This window comes from Ascaphus truei, chromosome 1 (assembly GCF_040206685.1).
Source record: "Ascaphus truei isolate aAscTru1 chromosome 1, aAscTru1.hap1, whole genome shotgun sequence".
NCBI classification, from domain to species: Eukaryota; Metazoa; Chordata; class Amphibia; order Anura; family Ascaphidae; genus Ascaphus; species Ascaphus truei.
The window spans coordinates 59,439,816-59,461,371 of record NC_134483.1 but is presented as its reverse complement, the minus strand read 5'-3'; the positions used below and the strand labels follow the sequence as shown (position 1 = coordinate 59,461,371).

Genomic DNA, 21,556 nt, shown 5'->3' with positions numbered 1-21,556 from the left:
ACCAACTGCCCCAAACGTCTGGGGAATATCACAACTCAGGTTTAACAGGGCAGCACAATGTCACAAATTTGGAGACGCCCGACCTTCGTATGATTTTGACTGTGCTTATTAAAAACCCTGTATGGATTGAAGATGTACAAAGGGAGGAATAAATGAAACAAGTTTACAAAGTGGTGTTTCCAGTAAAAAAGTGCCCCAGCCGCCACTTTGTCTGCCCCAGCCAAACGATGTTGCATGGGCGATGGTACATATACTCTAGTCTAAAGTAGGGATAGCTAACTCCAGTATCCACGGTCGAAGGTAGTCAGGGCCGCCAATAGGGGGGGAGAGCCGAGGCCCGCTGGCTGGAGGGGGTCCGGCCGGCATTGGAAGTTGGGCCCGGCTTCTTTGCCCGGCTGCCGGTCTTCTCGTTGATCCTGGGCCCCGGCTGTCCCCAGCTGCGGGCCTCCCTCACTGACACTGTCCCATGCCAAGCCTCTGATGCCGGGAGGGGGGGGAGGTTGTGTGTATTTGGGGGGAGTTTTCTATTTTGTAGGGGTGGGGGATGTTTTTGTACGTATTTTGGGGATGGGGGGGTGTTGTATGTATTTGGGGGTGGGGGTTGTATGTATGTGGGGGGTGTTTTTTCTGTATATATTTGGGGGTGGAGGGGTTGTATGTATTTGGGGTGGGTAATTTTTTTAAAGTATTTGAGGGGTGGGAAGGTTTTTTGTGTTTTGGGGTGGGGGCTATGTATTCGGGGGGTGGTTTTTTTTTGGTATGTATTTTGTGGGGGGATTGTGTGTGTGTGGCCGAACATGGCTATGGTACTGGTATGAATTACAGTAATGTCTTAGAATAATAACATTAACAATGAACCATTCAGTGAACCCCATTCAAAGCAATGTTTTCCATAGTCGCCAGGGTTAAAATGAGGCATGTGTTTGATAATTGGACTTAATTAAAAGAAGATGCTGTTTCAAGTCTGTTTGTTGTTTCAAACTCTTGAATTGAAAAATACCATTTGTTATAATCCCCCCCCCCCTCTAACTTCGCATCTCATAAAAAATTTCCCTCTCATGCTGCAAATCGATTTTTTCTTTTTATTTAGATAATTACTCCGTGTGTCATTCTCACAGATATCAAGGATTAAGGAAAAATAACTGAGTTTTGGGGATTTTTGTGAAAGAAATATAATTTGCTAAAAAAAAATCTGTTATAAGAGTCTCAAATAAAACCCATATAACCACTGTTGCTGCCTAAAGAAAAAGTAAGGCCGTGCTTATAGTGCACGCAACGGCGACGGCGATGCGACAGATGACGTCACCCATTGCCATCGCCGCTAGCGAAAGTTGTATTCCGCTTTGCAGCAACGTCGAGAGCGACCTGGCCATTGATTGGTTCAGAGGCTGTCACATGTGGCGACTGCCTCTGAAAAATCTAATTTGACCGGCTTCCAAATTTCACGCCGCCAGCGTCGCTCCCGTCGCGCTTACTATAAGCGCACGCGACGGCGGCAATACATTTGTTTTGCTGCAACATCGTGTCGCCGGAACTAAGTAAGGCATATTCCTGCCTAAAGACACAGTAAATAAGGCATATTCCTGCCTAAAGACACAGTAAATAAGGCATACTCCTGCCTAAAGACACAGTAAATAAGGCACACTCCTGCCTAAAGACACAGTAAATAAGGCATACTCCTGCCTAAAGACACAGTAAATAAGGCACACTCCTGCCTAAAGACACAGTAAATAAGGCATACTCCTGCCTAACGACACAGTAAATAAGGCATACTCCTGCCTAAAGACACAGTAAGTAAGGCATACTCCTGCCTAAAGACACAGTAAATAAGGCATACTCCTGCCTAAAGACACAGTAAATAAGGCATACTCCTGCCTAAAGACACAGTAAATAAGGCATACTCCTGCCTAAAGACACAGTAAGTAAGGCATACAGGCATACCCCGCATTAACGTACGCAATGGGACCGGAGTATGTATGTAAAGCGAACATGTACTTAAAGTGAAGCACTACCTTTCCCCCACTTATCGATGCATGTACTGTACTGCAATCGTCATATACGTGCATAACTGATGTAAATAACGCATTTGTAACAGGCTCTATAGTCTCCCCGCTTGCGCACAGCTTTGGCACAGGTGGGGAGCCGGTATTGCTGTTCAGGACGTGCTGACAGGCGCATGCGTGAGCTGCGTTTGCCTATTGGACGATATGTCCTTACTCGCGAGTGTACTTAAAGTGAGTGTCCTTAAACCGGGGTATGCCTGTACTCCTGCCTAAAGACACAGTAAGTAAGGCACACTCCTACCTAAAGACACAGTAAGTAAGGCATACTCCTGCCTAAAGACACAGTAAATAATGCACATTCCTGCCTAAAGACACAGTAAATAAGGCATACTCCTGCCTAAAGACACAGTAAATAAGGCATACTCCTGCCTAAAGACACAGTAAGTAAGGCATACTCCTGCCTAAAGACACAGTAAGTAAGGCACACTCCCACCTAAAGACACAGTAATTAAGGCATACTCCTGCCTAAAGACACAGTAACTAATGCACACTCCTGCCTAAAGACACAGTAAATAAGTCACACTCCTGCCTAAAGACACAGTAAATAATGCATACTCCTGCCTAAAGACACAGTGAGTAAGGCTACTCAAAGTGAATAGTATTTGACAGGTTCACATTCTTTAAAAGACTGATGATCTGTCCTTTGGGTATCGCTATGTTCGCTAGTATCCGTGCTACTATAGTTAGGAGAAAGTGGCTAAATAAAAGCAAACAACAAAAAAAAAGGATCAACATACAGTATGTTGCTTCATCTCAGATCCCATTGAGATAATATAAGGACAGTATACTGTATATACATGAACACACAGAAACAAAACAACTGTGATGGGCTTTCTTGTACTGATGATGAATTACTGTACCTATGCAAAGAATAAAGCCAGGTATTATACCAATAACTTTCCTAAACAAGTGCCCAAGTAACAAATAGGCCAATTAAATGCTACTTTACCAGCTTAAAACGAAATCTTATTATAACAAGCTTATTATCTTCTACTTAAAAGCACACAGCCGGTAAATCTTTGGGATTCTTGATACCAGAAGAAAAGAAAAAAATCATACAGCAAGGAGCTGTAATGTAACAGGAAAGGATTGAGGGGCATATTTTCTAAGAGCAACAGAGGGGGATGCCAGCTCAACCTAGAGAATGGTGTGGAGCGAGCAGGTGCACTAGGGAGAGACAATGCTGTATACAACAAGGAGCCCTGCAGTCAAGAGAAACCCCACCTGGGTGGGGGAACAACAGGGAGATCCCAATAACATGAACTCAATGATCGCTACAAAAGAATATGTGGGAACACCTAAGCATATTTTCTAAGCAGTGCTATTCCGTAAGGCAGGGGGGGCGCAAACTTTCCGCACTGCGCCCCCCTGCCTGCTCAGCCCCAGTGCTCACGCCCCAACCCCCTTACCTAGGAATCGGCATCAAATGATGCAGCGGGGTCATGTGATGTCAAGCGACCCCGCAGCATCATTACACGCGTGTTGTCATGGCGACGCATCGCCCGAAGCCAAGGTTAAGTAAGGTACAGAGGCCTCGCGCGCTCCCCAGCATTTAATTAAAATGCTTTGGGGAAGAGCGCGGGGCATCTGTAACCGCCGGGTCCCCCCCCCCCTCCCCAGTTTGCGCACCCATGCCGTAAGGCACCAGAAGACACCCTACATACAGCCTGTTCACTTTAATAAGCCATGGGGTATGCTCCAGCACTGGAAGGTGTTTCAGCACAGCTTAGCAAATATGCGCATGATTATGCTCAGATAGCAAGAGGCAGGTGATTATCTAGATTCTAGAGACTGCACATTTGTCATTCACTGATATTTTTCCCCTTCCATTCTATGTGTCTTAATGTAGAAATTTAGGATCCACTATAACAGATTATTCTGATAGTCCTGGAAGGCTAAAGCAGTAAAGTTGATTTCATTGATAAAAAAATATTTTTCTCAATGAATAAAAGAAATGTGAGGTGTATATTAAACACCCCCTGCTGACTTTTCTTTACATAGTATCATGCGATTCAGATTTACAGTGCAATACTGCATATATGCAGTGAAGGCATTTAAACATATTTAATAAAACGTGTTCATACAATTGTGTGAAAAAGAAAGTACACCCTCTTTGAATTCTATGGTTTTACATATCAGGACATAATAACAATCAACTGTTCCTTAGCAGGTCTTAAAATTAGGTAAATACAACCTCAGATGTACAACAACACATGACATATTACACCATCATGATTTTTTTAACAAAAATAAAGCCTAAATGGAGAAGCCATGTGTGAAAAACTAAGTACACCTTATGATTCAATAGCTTGTAGAACCACCTTTGGCAGCAATAACTTGAAGTAATCGTTTTCTATATGACTATCAGTCTCTCACAGCGTTGTGGAGGAATTTTGGCCCACTCTTCTTTACAACGTTGCTTCAGTTCATTGAGGTTTGCGGGCATTTGTTTATGCACAGCTCTCTTAAGGTCCCGCCACAGCATTTCAATCGGGTTGAGGTCTGGACTTTGACTAGGCCATTGCAACACCTTGATTCTTTTCTTTTTCAGCCATTATGTTGTAGATTTGCTGGTGTGCTTGTCCTGTTGCATGACCCAATTTCGGCCACGCTTTAGCTGTCGGACAGATGGCCTCACATTTGACTCTAGAATACTTTGTGACACAGAGGAGTTCATGGTCGACTCAATGACTGCAAGGTTCGCAAGTCTTGTGGCAGCAAAACAAGCCCAAATCATCACCCCTCCACCACCGTGCTTGACAGTTGGTATGAGGTGTTTGTGCTGATATGCTGTGTTTGGTTTTCGCCAAACGTGGCGCTGTGCATTATGGCCAAACATCTCCACTTTGGTCTGGTCTGTCCAAAGGACATTGTTCCAGAAGCCTTGTGGTTTGTTCAGATGCAACTCTGCAAACCTTAGCCATGCTGCTGTGTTCTTTTTAGAGAGAAGAGGCTTTCTCCTGGGAACCGTTCCAAACAATAAATCATGACACGGTGTAATATGTCATGTGTTGTTGTTCATCTGAGGTTGTATTTACCTAATTTTTAGACCTGCTAAGGAACAGATGGTTGTTATTATGTCCTGATATGTAAAGCCATAGAATTCAAAGAGGGTGTACTTTCTTTTTCACACAACTGTAACTCTTACATACTGTAGTTTAAAGTCTTCACTCTCTTTTTTGCACCAGAGGCTACTTCCTTACTTACCTATAAAATAATGAGCACATATTGTTCTGCCTATTTTCCATTCTATTAATGTGTTTTAGTGTACAGTATATTCCCTGAACGTTGTAACTTACTACACAGCTCTCTCATGCATTCATGTTCCTGCTGTATTCCATTTCCATAGCTTTTTATTTCACCAATGAATCCTTCCAAAATTATTTGTAGCTATGATTTTGCTATCCAGTGGCAGCAAGACCTCAAATCCGTGGCATCGAACTGAAGCCCTGAAGGGCTTTATTCAATAAAAGCATCAAGGAAGACAACCAGATATTTTCCTAGCTACAGCACTTCTTTCTTAAAAATGAGCAATATATTTTGCCTCCTTACAAAATATTCAAAGTACAACTATTCACATTCTTGCCTGGTTGCTTCATGGCAAAATTGACAGTAGCACAAAATTAATTTTTCCAGTCTGCCTGACAAAGGCATTTCCCTACTTCCCTGCACCCCACCCCTACTGAAAGCTAATATTACAACTGCAAAGTAGCAGCCACAGAAGTACTCAGAAGGATCGTGCCGAGGAGACGGAAATGGGACGCAATCAAGATGATCTGATTTTTGTCAAAAAAATAAAAAGTTGTTTCATGTTTATTTTTCAATGAGGGTGCCTGTGAATTCATAGAACTCATTCTGGTTGTATACAGAGCTGCCTATAAATATATTACCAATGGACGCCTTCAGTTGCGTCCGGCTACACAACACGCTGTAAGCTCCTGAGTCATCTACATAGTTAAAGTAAAGATCTATTCATGTTCTAAATTATTTGGGGCTCTACTGTATGTACTTGAATTTACTAGGCTCCCAAAGCGGGCCTCTTGACACAGACAGAAGGAAAAGGTTAAGAAAGACATTCCTTTTGTCCCAGGTAAGATGAGAGATGCAATAGACAGATTTTTTTCAAAGCAGGTTTATTTGGGACAAATAGCAGAAGCAGGGTCAGCGTTTCAGGTCCTGCCTGGACTATTCTTCAGGTGCCAATGACACACTTAAGCACATCTACAGTCTACAGCCACATTTTGACGCACAACACTTAATTAGCCAGGTGAATTGTGTCTATAGTATAGTGGTAATACTACTTGATAAATCGAATAAAGACACACATATTTATTTAAAAAAAAAAAAAAAACCCTTATAAACATGTATACTACAATGTGACCAATCTTATTCAAAAGGTCTTTAATAAGAAAGACCGCCAACCGGGAACTGTCGGCGGTGACGCACATCGTGGAACGCAAACATATTCAGTGGGTAAAAGGGGACGATAGACAGCACTCTGATAGTGTTAAATTAATGCAATTGTAGGGTGTACGGAACCAAAGGGGACCCTTATTCCCCTGTATAGTACTAACAAATCTACGTAAGTACCAGCACTCACTGTCTAATAGCTAAATTATGAAAATAGTTGTAATGCAGAATAAACATTTAATAATAAAACGAACCAGAAATAAATCAAATGTATTTGCAGAAATCAGTGTCACAAATGGGCATGTCACAAAGTGAGGGGTGGGGGGAGGGGCGGGAAAGAGGAAAAAAACATGAAACACAAGGAATATACACAAACAAACGGAGAATGGCAAGTATGCTAGGGGGGGGCGACGTTTCGAGGGACTACCTCTTCATCTGGCCCATTCCCCCTGGTCCAAAAGGTCCCAGAGGTACTTCCCTAAGCCTCCCTTCCCCTATAACTGGTCAACTCAGACACCCCTGAAAATAGATAGCAAACATACAGTGTAGGCTAAATACAGCTAAACAGCTAATAGCAGGGCAGCAAGAATCCACTAAAGTCAATGCCAGTAGTACAAGTACCACAAGACACTGTGGGCAATGGTACAGTAAAGGCTGAACACAGCTTGCAAGAAAGCAGATTGCAAAGAAGCACCAGGAGTCCACAACAGTCAATGAAAGGTTAATGGCAATAGCAAATGAAGACAGTAATCAAACCCTGTATGAAGACAGTAATCAAACCCTGTGGCTCTGCTCCTTGTGCTCGTGTGGAGTGCTTTCTTGCAAGCTGTGTTCAGCCTTTACTGTACCATTGCCCACAGTTTCTTGTGGTACTTGAACTACTGGCATTGACTTTAGTGGATTCTTGCTGCCCTGCTATTAGATGTTTAGCTGTATTTAGCCTACACTGTATGTTTGCTATCTATTTTCAGGGGTGTTCACAAAGTTGTGTGTTCTAATTTTTTAAATGATTATTGGATTTATATGTTATGCCTTTATTATATTGACACTTTTTAAAAATAATTGATTCTGTTTGGAATATTCAGATTTAAATGTCCTGTACAACCCCCTTGATGACGTAGATAACCGAATATGGTCCTATAGTATCCCCCCTCATGATGTAGATATTTTTATTCAGTTATCTACATCATCAAGGGGCATTGCAGATACGGAGACTGTTTCTGAGATACTCGAGGAGACACGGTGAGAGAGAGACAGCTCTCTTTGGGACACCTCTGCGCAACTCTTCCAGACTGGTGGCTGGCCCGGCAGGATTATTGCTGCAGGGGTCCCATTCAGAAGAAGGGACGCCCACATTGTTAATCCGCCTGGGCCGCTTTCTGTTTTCGGGTCTGTGATCGCACGCAGTGGCTGCGGTGCGGTCCGCGTGAACGTGGTACAGAGAACAGCAAGTCTTGCTACATCTGTGACCTATTTCAGTTCTGTAGATGTCTGGTGTTTTTAATGAAGGAATGTACAGTATAGTGAGAAGGTCTTGTAGCTATCCGTGCAGTATGTTCAGCTCTATAACCAGTGAATGCTAAACCACTGGCATCCTAAGAACCGCAGTGATATTCTCTTCAGACACACAAAAGTCCTGTACAATGTTTTCTGTGGCTAGTGTTTTATTCCCAGTAAATGCGTAAGAGCAGCACTTGCCCTATGGCCTCAATGAGCAAACTATATTACTAGATAATAACTGCATTTCCAAAAAATTATACTATATGTGCATTTAATCAGACGATTTATTTTTACTGCGCTGCTCTCTCTACAATCTGATGTCCTGTAGCCGGGCCCAACTACCAGTGTCAGCCATCCGGGCGCTCGTAGCCATCGGGCCTGGGACATTTGTCCCGGCTCTTTCCCTCCCTGCACACACATGTAACGGGTTTTCTGAACCGGCCTGACCCACCCAATCTCATATTGGCCCCTGTGGTCTAACCAGTCCCCATTACAGTGTGATGTCTGGTGGTGCACCTGTTGGCAACAGGACTCCTGAGTCTCCCGCATGATGTTGTGTTGGGGATTGCCAACCCAGACAGGCAGCTGAGGTAGTGTGCTTGAGTCCTACCTAGATCCAGTGCAGCGCCTCCACCTCATCAGGATCCCAGCTTGAGCTTGTGGATGGTCCTGGTGAGGAACTCCTCTGTGGTGCAGCCCCCTGCGTAATCACTCCACACTTACACACGGGGGTATCTTTCAACAGGAACATCTTTATTAGCACGGTGGGCCAGCTGCCCTCCACAATGGGTGAATTTAGCCCTCCATTGTTCACCGTACTTCCCTTTGAAAGGTATAGTCCTCCTAATGTAGGGATTCCCTATCCCCGCAGGATATCTCCCTGTGACCAGGTACCTGGTCACAGTTCCAAACACTGTCCTTTTAACAGCTTCTTAACTCCATAACTCAGCAACACACTCTTACTCTCTACTTCCAACTCGCTCCTAACTCTAACTTTTGGTCAGTGCTGTGCCTTATGTATCCTCTGGGGCTGACACAACTCTGACATCACTAACCATGGAGTCAGGGCCTGTGACCACTCCCATCCATACATAGGGCACCTCACCAGGGTGTGAGGGCAAACCTCCATAATTACTGCTGGCATGCCCATAACTTACCAGGCCTTACTGTCAGCAGGAGAGATGACCGCAGCCATTTTACAGCATGGCTACACACATATAGCTGTTAAACAAACTTAATAATAATACTTTTATCTCTAATAAAACCGAGCATATTCCTAGTTCCAATGTCGCTCCCCACAATGCTTTGCATCCACACATTATTATGCAAAATGTAAAAAGTTCTGGGAACCACTGGCATAGAAGATCTATTGTATATAGCGTCACTTCAGTCTATTGAAGTCACTGCTCAGAGTTTATAAACAGGCAGAACGAGACAAGCAGTGGATCCTGCTGAGAGACTGTCATACTCTGCACTGATGCGGAGACTTCTCCTGGACATCCCAGGCCCACTGTTACTGACCTACTACTGTAAAGATATATATTCCTCAGAAACGCAAAAAAAATACACAAAGTGACAGTGACAGGCACACTACTTCTAGTTATATTTAGTGATGTACGTACCGGGTATCCAGAAATTACCCGGTACCCGGCATACCCATCCATATTTTTAGTACCAGGAAATTACCTGGACCCAGCACACATGATGTATTTTATAATATCCCTCTCTCCCTTCTCTCTTGGAGGCTGGACGTGTTGTTTAGTTATGGTGGGTAAAAAGTGACAAAATCGTCCATTGTGCAGTGTACAACACATACAGTACAAATATAACTTGTGAGCACATTCACATCTCAGACAGATCTGCAACCCTGTCTGTCCCTATTATCTCTTAGCATAGTATGCTTCCACTGCAGCCCGGGATTCTGGGTATTGACATGCAAATGAGCGCTCAGTGTGTCACTCTTTGCTTCTTGTCCATTTTAACATTGAACCCCTATAATCTTATGCCTGCCGCATTACACAGCTTTTCCACACAGCCGATAAGTTTTAGGATGTGGACCAGTCTCCAATTTAATAGCAGTTTGTTAGAGAGAAGGTATTCAGACCTGAACACAGTAATCTAACGGGGTCTTATGAGTGATCTATAAAGTATGATACCAGTCTTGTTCTGCCGTTAATACATTTCCTAAGACTTTATCTCCTCGTTCCTTCATCATCACAATTATTTTCTAATAAAGGGATTGGTGCTTCAAAAATTCAATGCACAGTTCTGCGTAAACTGCAGCACTTACAAGTTCAAAGCGAGAGATAGTTTGTTATTCTCAGGCAGAGTAAAATGCCGTCTTCATAGTGACATTCTACACGTTCTGGACACAATTCTTGCATGATCATTTTCACATATATTTCCCATTGAGGCCCATATTTACTAAGCAATGCTGTTCAAGCGAACCGACTGTAAGGTGTTCCCCAGTGCTGGAAGGTGTTTTATGAAGCACCACAGTAAGCAGAGGCCTTTGTTGTTTTTAAGAATATCTGACTAAAAGTAACCCAGCTCTTGAAATCCCTGTTACAGCGGAAGCAGGCGTTATTACCCCCCGTTAACGTGAATTAATGCAGAAAATAATGAGTTTAATAACACACGTGTTTTCTCCTTAACCATTGTTTTCAATAACACTACTGTTACATGAAGTGCCATTGTTAACACAATGCATTGCCTTAACGGGTGCAATAATGTCTATTACATCTGTACTTTGGGGGCATTTAGTGGTGAATTTAATCTGATTTGTATGCGAGTTCCCAAGAGGTTAATTTGTATAGGACCTTATAAATCCTATTGTTTCAAAATATGTGTGATATATTGTTAACATCAATAAATCAGGATATTGTTTTATTAAACAATGTGAAGTATTAGTTAGGGAATCAGGAATTGTCAGCTTTTACATTGGTTGAAGTCCAAGGAATCATGTCTCTGACACGTAGCAAGACAACATTCAAGAGTGAAATACAGCCTTCCTGTGAGTGAGCGGATGTCTTCCTAAAAGTGACCGATAGCCTGTTTATGAGCGAAAGAAAATCTTTAAGCTTTAGCGGTAACAGATAGCCATATCAAATGGAAGAGAGAGCCTTCAGGAAGCAACTGATAGTAATTAGGGAGTGCAAAACCTCACTAAGGGATATTCCTAAGAGTACGAAATAGTATTCAGAGAGTAAGAAGCTTATTCAGCGTCTTAAAGCAGCAGTTCAAGCTGCCGTTTAAAAAATAGATAAAAATTCCATTCAAAATCCATGTGCATCAGTACAATCTGCACACTGACAAGTGATTAGCTAAGTTGCCGATCGATCGGTTCTCCTGTGATCGAACGGCAAAGATTTGGCTCGGGGTTCACTACATCACTGTCAGTGCTGCAGAAGATTACCCAAGATGCAAAGTTTTGTGTGGAAGATCATGTGACCAGGCAGGCACTAGATACAATTGGTGCACCTGCTAGAGAGAAGGCAAAAGGGGTGTGCCAGAGCCTGTCTCAGAAGAGGAAAGGGATGTGACTTTGTAAATGGTTGCTATAGAAACAAACATGCTTGTTACATTAGAATACATTAAACATGTCTTTAAAAATAGTTTTTTTTCTCCAAAGAAAATGCTACAAGTATTTTCTCATAGTACAGAACTGATTTATTAAAAACAACACACACGTAGGATGTTGCTTGAACTGCAGCTTTAAGTAAGTAACATTAAGTCTTCATGGAATGAGACAGGCACACTAAGAGAAAGTGAACGTCTTCAAGGAGTGAGAAACAACCAAGTGAGAGACAGCAATCAGAAAGGCAACTTGGATTCAGGGTGTAAGAGGTTGCTCTGATGTTCTTTGAGACAGGTTTCCTATGAGTGAGAGAGAGACATCTTAGGCTGCGCTTATAGTGCCGGCGATGGCAACAGCGACGCGACCGTAGCGTCAAAACAAATGCATTGTCGCTGGCGGCGCTTATAGTGCAAGCAATGGCGCGACGGAGCGATAGTGCTTCCAAAAATCTGTTAGTCACAGATATTTGTTTTTTTCAGCGACGGTCTCTCAATGTAGCCAATCGGAGAGCTCCTCCGTCCCTCTATCTTACCCTGTTATGACGCCGTCATACAAGGCCAGCGACATCACCAAAATTTTAAATGTAACTTTCGCAATGGCGACGTCGGCGGGTGACGTCATTGGTCGCGTCGCCGGCACTATAAGCATGGCCTTATGAGTGTGAGACCCATTCAGTAAGTCATATTTATTCTAACAGAGTCCTCTAATGAGTTACCTAATAATATGTTTTATATAAATAAGATAAATAGGAACTATTTGTTAAACAGTTGTGTTAAGAGAACGGGGGACCGACTGACTACCCGAAAGACTTCAATTAGGATTTTCGGCCAAAACCAGCCCAATCGGATGCTTTGGCGGATATAGAATTACCTCGCAGCAGCCGATCGGGTTGTTTTCTGACAAAATTCCTCATTGAAGTCTTTGGGGAGTATCATCCAAAAATGGCCTGGTCATCTGCTCTAGCACATGTAGAATCAGCCCCTTAATCTCCTAAAATGATAGTGTCCAAGTTGGTAAAGTAAGCTGTACATTTTTATAAAGAGGGGTTACTTGGTCATATTGCCCCAAGTGTTCCCAAACCTTAAATGTCCTATCATACGTAGGCATCATGTGGACCCTTAATAGGAATAGTTACTGGTAAAAAAAATAAATGAATTGGATCTTGGTCTGGATAACATTTTATAAATCATATTGTTTTAAAATGTAATTTTATTTATTTAAAGATTAACAAATATTTGTAAATAAAGAAAAAATAAATGGAAAAAAAAGTTATTTTTTTTTACATTTCTCATTGAACAATACTGTATGGACGACTTATTTTTTCCAGTTAAGCAATTGTCTGAGGTTTAAATTCAAGAAATAACAGCTGAAGCTATACTCATTGTCTCCAGAGACGTTGTTGCGGGGAGGGGTGGGGGTTCCGTGTATCCATATTTGAACCCCCCGCAATTTTAATTCCGTGTTCCCGCAGTTTACCCCAGATCTGGAGACATTTAATCTGGCTACATCTGTACATTCCTCACTATTAGAAAGGTGGTAAAGAATTAGTGAGTTTGAAAATGTCTTCTTAGAATAACATAATATGAGACAAATTGTCACGGGAGACTCCTGGAGTGGGTTGGACCTCGGTGGCTGGAACAGCAGGGGAGGCAAGGATTTTTGGGGTCAAGGGCAGAGGTCGGTGGTAGGCGGCAAGAAGATACGTCGGGTCACACACAGAGGTCGGAGGCAGGCGGCAAGCAGGAACATTGGGGTCACACGCAGAGGTCGGAGGCAGGTGGCAGGTGCAGGACAGGGAAGCAGGAAAGGAGACTAGGGAGCAGGGACTTAGACTAGGGAACAGGTACTGCGACCAGGGAGCAGGGAACAAACAGGAACAAGCCAGATAATCAGCAAGGGTCTTTAATAAAGGTACAGGAGTCCAACACGGAACAGAACAGGTTCAGGAACAGAATCTGCGGCAGAAGCATGGGCATATGGAGTCTGGCACAAAACAAAGGCAAGGGAGTAACAGGAAACAGGAACTATAAGGACAGAGGACAGGAGCAACAAGGAGACAGACAGACAGAGGGACCCCAGAGCAGACAGAAACCAGCAGCACACCCGGTGGACAGAGAAAGGAATTATGGCTAGGAGCAGGATGTCTGGGAGACCCTGACACAAATGTTTATAAGAACAATGAACAGGAACATCTCCACCAGCCCACGTGCCATTCAAATTAGAATGAGTTGGAAATGAAATCCAACCTTAGTGGGCTGAAAGTGTTTAATCAGCCCCCAAAATTTCCAACATTCCAAAGTGCGAATATTCGTGAATGTATTTTAAAAATGACATTTGTCTACCTTTTTAGGTGGATGTCTATACCACTATTGGCAGAACCTGAAATACAGTTTTGCAGGAGGGAGAGAGGTGCCCATTGTTTGTGCACATGTGTCTCTCACATGTTGTTTGAAAATGGGGGGGTTATATATAACACTTTTTGTCTCCCTCTCTGTCTCTGCCCTCTGTCTACATTTTCGCATTCGAGTATTCCCCTGCAAATCTAATATTAACAAAAAACCCAGTGAATAATCTGAGGGCAGAATTTAAAACATGCAAGTCCGATCGGACAGGGCTCTTCTGCACAGATTTGCACAACTCACCACTACGAGAATATCCCCCTTAATCTTGAGTTTGTATTTGGTTTTGGAATGTGTTGTTCTGATCTCACACATTCGGCTTTGCCCATCTCTACAAAAAACTGTAAATATATCAATAACCTGGGTGGGGGGAGGGGTTACTCTGAGCTGAAAATACCATAGGACCCCCAGATTTAAATCCTTTTTTTTTTGTTTTTTTAATGATAGGACAGATGGCTGGTTTAAATTTCAATAAAGTAAAAACACTAAAGTATGTCTTCTAGGCTTTGTAATTAAAGATTTAAAAAAAAACATTAACAGCAAATAAAAATATAACTTGCGAGTACATTCACAAGTCTCAGACAGGTCTGCAGCCCTGCTTAACCAGGCATTCTGAGTAATGACATGCAAATTACCACACAGCATCACCTTTTGCTTCGAATGCATTTTAAAATGGAGTCCTATAAACGTATGCCTGCCGTATTAAACACATTCACAGATTTATGCCAAAAAAGCATCACGGAATCTGCTGGTTTCATCACAGGCTAGTAAGGGGCTGCTGCTTATCTGAGGAAAAATGCAATATTTCATTATTTTAATATTTCACTTACAAGTGTTCACTGATGAAGCAGTTTTTAGAGAAACCCCATTCAGGAGGAGCCACAGGAAATTTTCAATACCTTTGCAAAATGGAAAATGAGGATAATAATAATCAGGATAAAAAAAGTAAAGTATAGGCAATTTGAGCAATACATTTTTTTGACTGTCTAAGTGCAGCACTGCAGGGCTATTTGTCCCACAGAGGCGCAAGGCCTTTAAGTGGTCATACTGTAGCACAGAACAGATGATGAGCCTGCATCCGCGTTGATGGAATTACTATGGTTGCCATATCATTACAGTGGCAGAAAGCACATGTTTAAAAAAACAATCATGCAACCATGTGTCATATTCGCTTTTTCTTTTTAGAAATGAAGCAAATAGGGTATCACGACAAATTACTGGTCATTGGGTTCGTTTTTATTCATCCGACATTTTGGTCCAACACAGCAGACCTTGAGAAATGTTGGGTGAATAAATAATAAGCCAGGGTTTCTCAACTCCTGTCTTCAAGACCTCTCCAACAGGTCCGGTTTTCAGGATATCCCAGCTTCCGCACAGGTGGCTCAATCAGCGGCTCAGAGCCACCTGTGCTGAAGCAGGGATATCCTGAAAACCTGACCTGTTGGGAAGGTCTTGAGGACTGGAGTTAAGGACCTCTGTACTAATGCCATGACCACTATTTTAGAGCGCCAACCTTTTCGCTTCATTCCTATGAAATGCCACCATTGAGTTTCAGCACTCGCACCTTTATATATATATATATAAAAAAAATAGAGTATAAGCTCCACTGGGCAGGGACCTGTCCCTGAAAAATGTCTCTGTAAAGCGCTGCGTAAAACTAGCAGCGCTATACAAGAACATGCTATTATTATTATATTTTGAACATTCCTTATTCCTGACAGATATATTTACCAGGCTATATCATTCCTTTTAATGTGCCAACACTTACTCATACCAGAGTGTAAAAATATATATACTGTAAGTATGCTAAATATATTTCTCCAGGAAGAAAACAAAGTACTGAGAATTATTCCAATATATACTTTTGATTTTATATTTACATCTGACCATTTTTGTTTCATTGGAAAAACTCAAAGGCATTGGCTACACCACCTGCAAGTCCTATTATGTGTCATTTTTAAACACCCTCATTAATGACAATTAGCTGTAATGGTGCAGTGTTTGTATTAAACAAATGACTCACAAATGCATGCTTTCAAGAAAATGGCACTTCTGGTGTAAAATTAGCTACTTAACAGATCAATGCATGGCGGGACCCTCCTCTACTACAGTAAATGGTAAATCACTCACTTGCTAAGTGCACCATACCACGATTTGTTTGAAAAGACAACATACATTATCACATATCATAATGTACGTATTAGTTTGGCCTGGGTGCCTAAAAGCTTGCAATTGATCATAGTTTTATCAGTTACTAACGTGTACCACTCGTTTCCTGGAAATGTGCTATACGTTTCGAAATGTCATAATTATGTCGCGCACTGTGTGCAAATAAAACCAGAAAAACAGTGGTGTTTCGCACCAATACTTTTCCCATGAAATGGTGTCTCGGTTTCTCAAACAGGAATTCACAGTACCCCTCTCTTATAATAAACAATTTACATCATTTGTACATAATCCAGTGGTGGATACAAATGTCAAAATATTAGGAGCCAGCTACAATTTTTAGGAGCCAACATTTTGTTGAGTGGTGGGGGAGGAGCGGCTGTTCTGGCAAACCTGCCCTCGTCCCCCCAGTGTTCTGTATGTCAGAATGTGTGTGTGTGTGTGTGTGTGTGTGTGTGTGTGTGTGTGTGTGTGTGTGTGTGTGTGTGTGTGTGTGTGTGTGTCAGTGTGCATCCATGACTGACCCCCAGCAGCAAGATCCTGCTCTGATGTTGCATTAGTGAAGCAGCATCTGGCTCACTGTTACGGTCTTGGCACTCACTGACAGTTACAGTTACCGTCACAACTCAGACACCAGGGGAGGACAGTGTGGTTGGACACCGCATGGGAATTCCCATCCCTCACATAATCCCACACAAAATCCTTGATGTGCCAGTTACATATTGTAATGATTCCCCTTTTTAAAATGATATAGAAAGGGAATACTGGGGAATATATATATATATATGTAGCCATGTGTAAAATTGGTGTACATATCTCTTTCTCATGCTGGCAGTAAACCTGGTAAGTATGCAGGAATGCCAGTAGTTATCATGGAGGTTTGCCCTCACACCCTGGTGAGGTGTCATATGTCCCATAGGAAGTGACAACATGCTGGTGTCCACGGTTAGTGACATCAGAGATGTGCCTGTTCCTAGGTGATATAAGACACAGCACTGTCTAAAGTTAGTTCAGTTCCTGTTGCTGTGCTGCCTCTGTTCAGTAAGAGGCACATGGAGGTCTGCAACATTGTTGCAGTAGTCTGATGCAGAGCTGTGAGTCTGGCAGCACAAGGCAGACAGAGAAGCTGGTGAATCTCCCTTAGGGGAGAGGTGGAAGCAACTCCATTAGAAACGGAGGAACCTTTCAGAGGGAAGCAGCTGAACAATGGAGGGCTGATTACACCCATTGTGGAGGGCAGCTGGCCCACCGTACTAATAAAGATGATCCTGATTAAAGACACTCTCGTGTGCAAGTGTGGAGTCATTGCATAGAGAGAAGCACCACAGAGGAGTTCCTCATCAGAATCATCCCAAAGCGGACGCCGGGATCCTGATGAGGTGGAGGCGCTGCACTGGATCTAGGTAGGACTCAGCACACTACCTCAGCTGCCTGTCTGGGTTGGCAAATCCCCACACACCATCATGCGGGAGACTCAGGAGTCCTGTAGCCAACAGGTGCACCACCAGACACTACACCATAATGGGGATTGGTTAGACCACAGGGGCCAATATGAGATTGGGGGGGTCAGGCCGGTTCAGAAAACCCGTTACATATATATATATATATATATATATATATATATATATATATATATATATATATACTACAACAGGGCTGAATGCGTTACCTTAATGAGAAAACGGAATTGAGTTAACCGAAACCATTTGTCCCTGTATTCTACACTGATGAAGAACAGAGGTATAATCTCTCAAAACATAATTATGTATTTTGTTTGATTCAGTGAGCATCTGATATGTATTTCCGAGGTCAGGGTCAAATTATAGAGGAAATCTATATCTCGCATATTGTATATTTTATTGAATAAAACTAATGTTTATTTGACAAACACGAGATCCGTATATTACAGACGTTCAGACGGCATAAATTTATTGTCATGGATTCAAAATATTTAAATTGGACAGGAAAACAAATGGTTTGCATTCATGTTACATAGCAGGTCAGTCGTACATCTGTGCAAAAACATCAACTGCTAACTTTACTTAGTACCCTTTGAGTGCGAGAGGCCGCAGCACCAGAATGCCTTGGCTCCTCCCGTACAGCAGTGTCACGTGACCACAGCGCCCTTCAACCGTGAAATGGAAGAGGAGGATCGCCATAAGCATTTTGGAACCAAGAACTGGAGACCATGCACCGAATGGGCTAAATCGGGAATATGACCTCTTGACATATCTGATGGGGAGATTTGTTCTGTCGATGAGACGTGGGCCCCATACCCAGGAGAGTGTGATGGGACAAAGGTCCCCTTTTACTGTGACGTAAAGAATTCCCACTCATTCGATCAACATTTCAATTTTTCCTACACAGCTAAGATTTCCCTCCTGTGAGTCAATGGATTTGTGCTTCTTTTTTGCTTTGTTGCAGATATTTGATACTTCACCATCATGATTGCCCGTTTAAACCTTAGATGTGCTGCCCATAAGCCACTGTTAGTGTGTCATGAACTGGATGATATCCTGTTTTATGAAGTTCAAACATCATTTTGTTCATATTACAGAAACATAGTTGTATATCCATTTACTACTCTGGATTTCTCCTTAATATGTGATACTGCACTACGTTTGGCCTTGATTGGATGACTTCAGACATCATAACCATATGGTTCACTGAGGACCGTTATATGTGTAGCCATGTCCCCCTGCCCTCCACTTACCTCTGATGCGGGAAGGGGGAGGCTACTGCGGCTGACGGGGACGGCTGCGGGAGTGATCGGGTGCAGCCGGTGCGGCATGCGGCTGTCAGGGACACTGCAGGCCAGCGTGCATGCAAGGAGAGGGAGCTCCGTTGTACTGGTGGCTCTCAGGCACACCCTGCTAATGGGGGCTGTCATGACAGTTGTGCAGAAGGGTCCCGGTGGCGATCAGGAGGGGTGCGCATGCGCAGTACTGGTGTTTCGCGGTGGCCATCTTCTACTTAGCTCCGCAGGGGAACTACATATTCCAGGATCCCCTGGAGCACCCCGATCACGTGGGAAAGGTTAGTCAATAGGGCTGCAGCATGGTACTGGGAGGGATTTTGCAACATTTGGCACACTTGGAGCGCGAGGAGGCAGTTGGAGCCAGGAAATGTTGGCTTGAAATGTTGATCGACTGAGTGTCAGTGGCACTTAGACTAGGCCAGAGAACCCCTCTTAAGTCCCAGATAGGCCCCACTCAAGGGAGTTTGTGGTTGCTTCAGGGAAGGCCCCATAGATAGGGACGCTTCCCCATTTTACTGTTTAGTGTCAGGGACACAGTGAAGACGCCACGCGGTGACACATGGCCTGTGGTCTGGGACCAGACCACCTATGTTCAGAGACTCTGTATTGTGATACTACCAACGGGAATTCACCCCACGTGGAGGTGGAACGCCATCGCGGACGACAACGTCGTTGGATCAGTGGATCCTCATTGTTAAGTCGGTCGCACTGAATACTGGAGAACTCGGCAGGTACCTAAACAAAGTGCACCAACAGCTAATGGGGTAGTGCTACTCCCTACACTTGTGGGTGGGCCTGGACATTTGCAAATGGACATCAGGGTATTGGTGACTAGCACCCAATGTACTTTGGGGACACTCACTGGTGGTACTGGGCTGGGTGTTCATTGTACTGTGTGGTAGAGGTTATTATGTTATACTGTGTGGTACAGGGTACTGTTTATGGTGTATAGTAAAGGTTGTTATTATATACAGGCGTGTGTATTACTATTGGTGCTTGTGAGGGGCTCATCCCACTACACTGGGATCCCTCGCAGGTGGAGGCGCTGCACCGAGGCGATCGATATACCACCCCAGGGTCCCAGAGGCGGAGGCTTAGGCCTTCTGTGAGCCAACAGGTAACGGCAGTACCGGTAGTCTCTTTAGTCGGGGGGAAAGAGGGCTACATACAGTATGACAATTCTGTGCTTGGGTTTTTCTTTCTTTTCTGTTACTATTCTTGTTTTTATTCATTTTTTGATGCTTTTGGTTTTCTTCATCCACATATATACTTAATGTTGGGAATTCTATTAATTACTTGTCTTTTCTTCTTCTTTTTTTGTATACATTTTATATTTGCTTGTTTTTTGCTGTGATATTACATTTACATACACATTTTCTGCTATTGTCTATGTAGCACCTAGGTCTGCTTGATAATAGCTAATACCCATTTTAGGTATATCAGATGAATAAGTTATCTTGACTAAATCAAATATATATTTGAATACTGGGGTAGAATGTCTAGTTGTTAATTAACTCTTACTGTAGGACACATCTCTCTCTATAACTCTCTATGTATGACACATCTGTTTATTGTGCATATACTGTATATGACTCATATGTATTAATTGTATATAATATTTGTAGGATTTGTCTGTGATTGTGCCATTTTGTTTCTGTTAGTTTGTTGTCAGTAGGCATACTGTAGATAACTGAGTTATTGTTACATAACAACTGAGTTAGATTCGACCAGTGGAGGATGCCTTGACCATGCTGATATTTGGAAAGCACTAGATACATTTTTACTACTAAGGTATATTCTCTGCCAAGTCACTCCTTTTTAAGATACAAGCTAGCTAAGCATTTCATACTTGTTTAAAGCTGCAGTCCAAGCAATATCCTACATGTGTGTTTTTTTAAATAAATCAGTTCTTTACTATGAGAAAATACTTGTAGCATTAAAAAACAAAACAACAACAATGTAACAAGCATTTTTTGTTTCTTTAGCAACCATTTACAAACTCACATCCCCTTCCTCTTCTGAAACGGGCTCTGGCACACCCCTTTTTGAGCCCTGTCCTCTCTCTAGCAGTGCACCAACTGTATCTAGTGACACATGGTCACATGATCTTCCTCATAGAACTTTGCATCTTTGGTCCTCTTCTGCTGCACTGACGGCCATTTAGTGAATGAGCTGAATCTTCGCCAATCGATCACCGCTGCTTTAAAGTAAATTTCTAGCATACTTATGGAATAAAGGGAAGTCTTGTCACAGCTATTTTACTGCCAAAAATCCCAGCAAAGTTGATACATAATTCACTCATATATACTTTTGCTGTTACTTATATATACTGTAAAGTGTGGTGTAGTGCAGCGGTGCGCAAACTGTGGGGTTAACCCCCCAGGGGGGGCAGGAAAATTTTCTGGGCCGCTGCGGCCAGTTGCAGAGGCCCTGCGCTCCTCCCCAAGGCATTTAAATTAAGTGCCGGGGATCGCGTGAGGCCTCTGCAACAGTATCACTTACCAGGATTCAAACATGTCTCCATGGCAACACAGCGTCATTTGACGCCGCGGGGTCATGTGACATGATGTCACCAGCATCAAATGACGCCGCAGGTCACGTGACGTGATGTAACGCGACCCCGGAGTGTCATTTGACACAGCTGGCAGGTTGGAGAGGGGGCGCGAGACTGGGAGAGGCCAGG

General features: G+C 43.0%; 1 protein-coding gene across 5 annotated transcripts in view; it reads right to left on the bottom strand.

Annotated features, from left to right (window-relative positions):
- The window catches only part of GHR (growth hormone receptor), a 303,566-nt gene that overhangs the window by 147,291 nt on the left and 134,719 nt on the right, over window positions 1-21,556 (bottom strand). Inside the window, exon 3 of one of the 5 annotated variants that reach the window (XM_075588839.1) lies at window positions 14,780-14,848. The exons of the other annotated variants lie outside the window; for them this stretch is intronic. The gene's annotated coding sequence lies outside the window, so the exon portion shown is untranslated. The remainder of the gene's footprint in view (window positions 1-14,779; window positions 14,849-21,556) is intronic. 5 annotated transcript variants of the gene reach the window in all.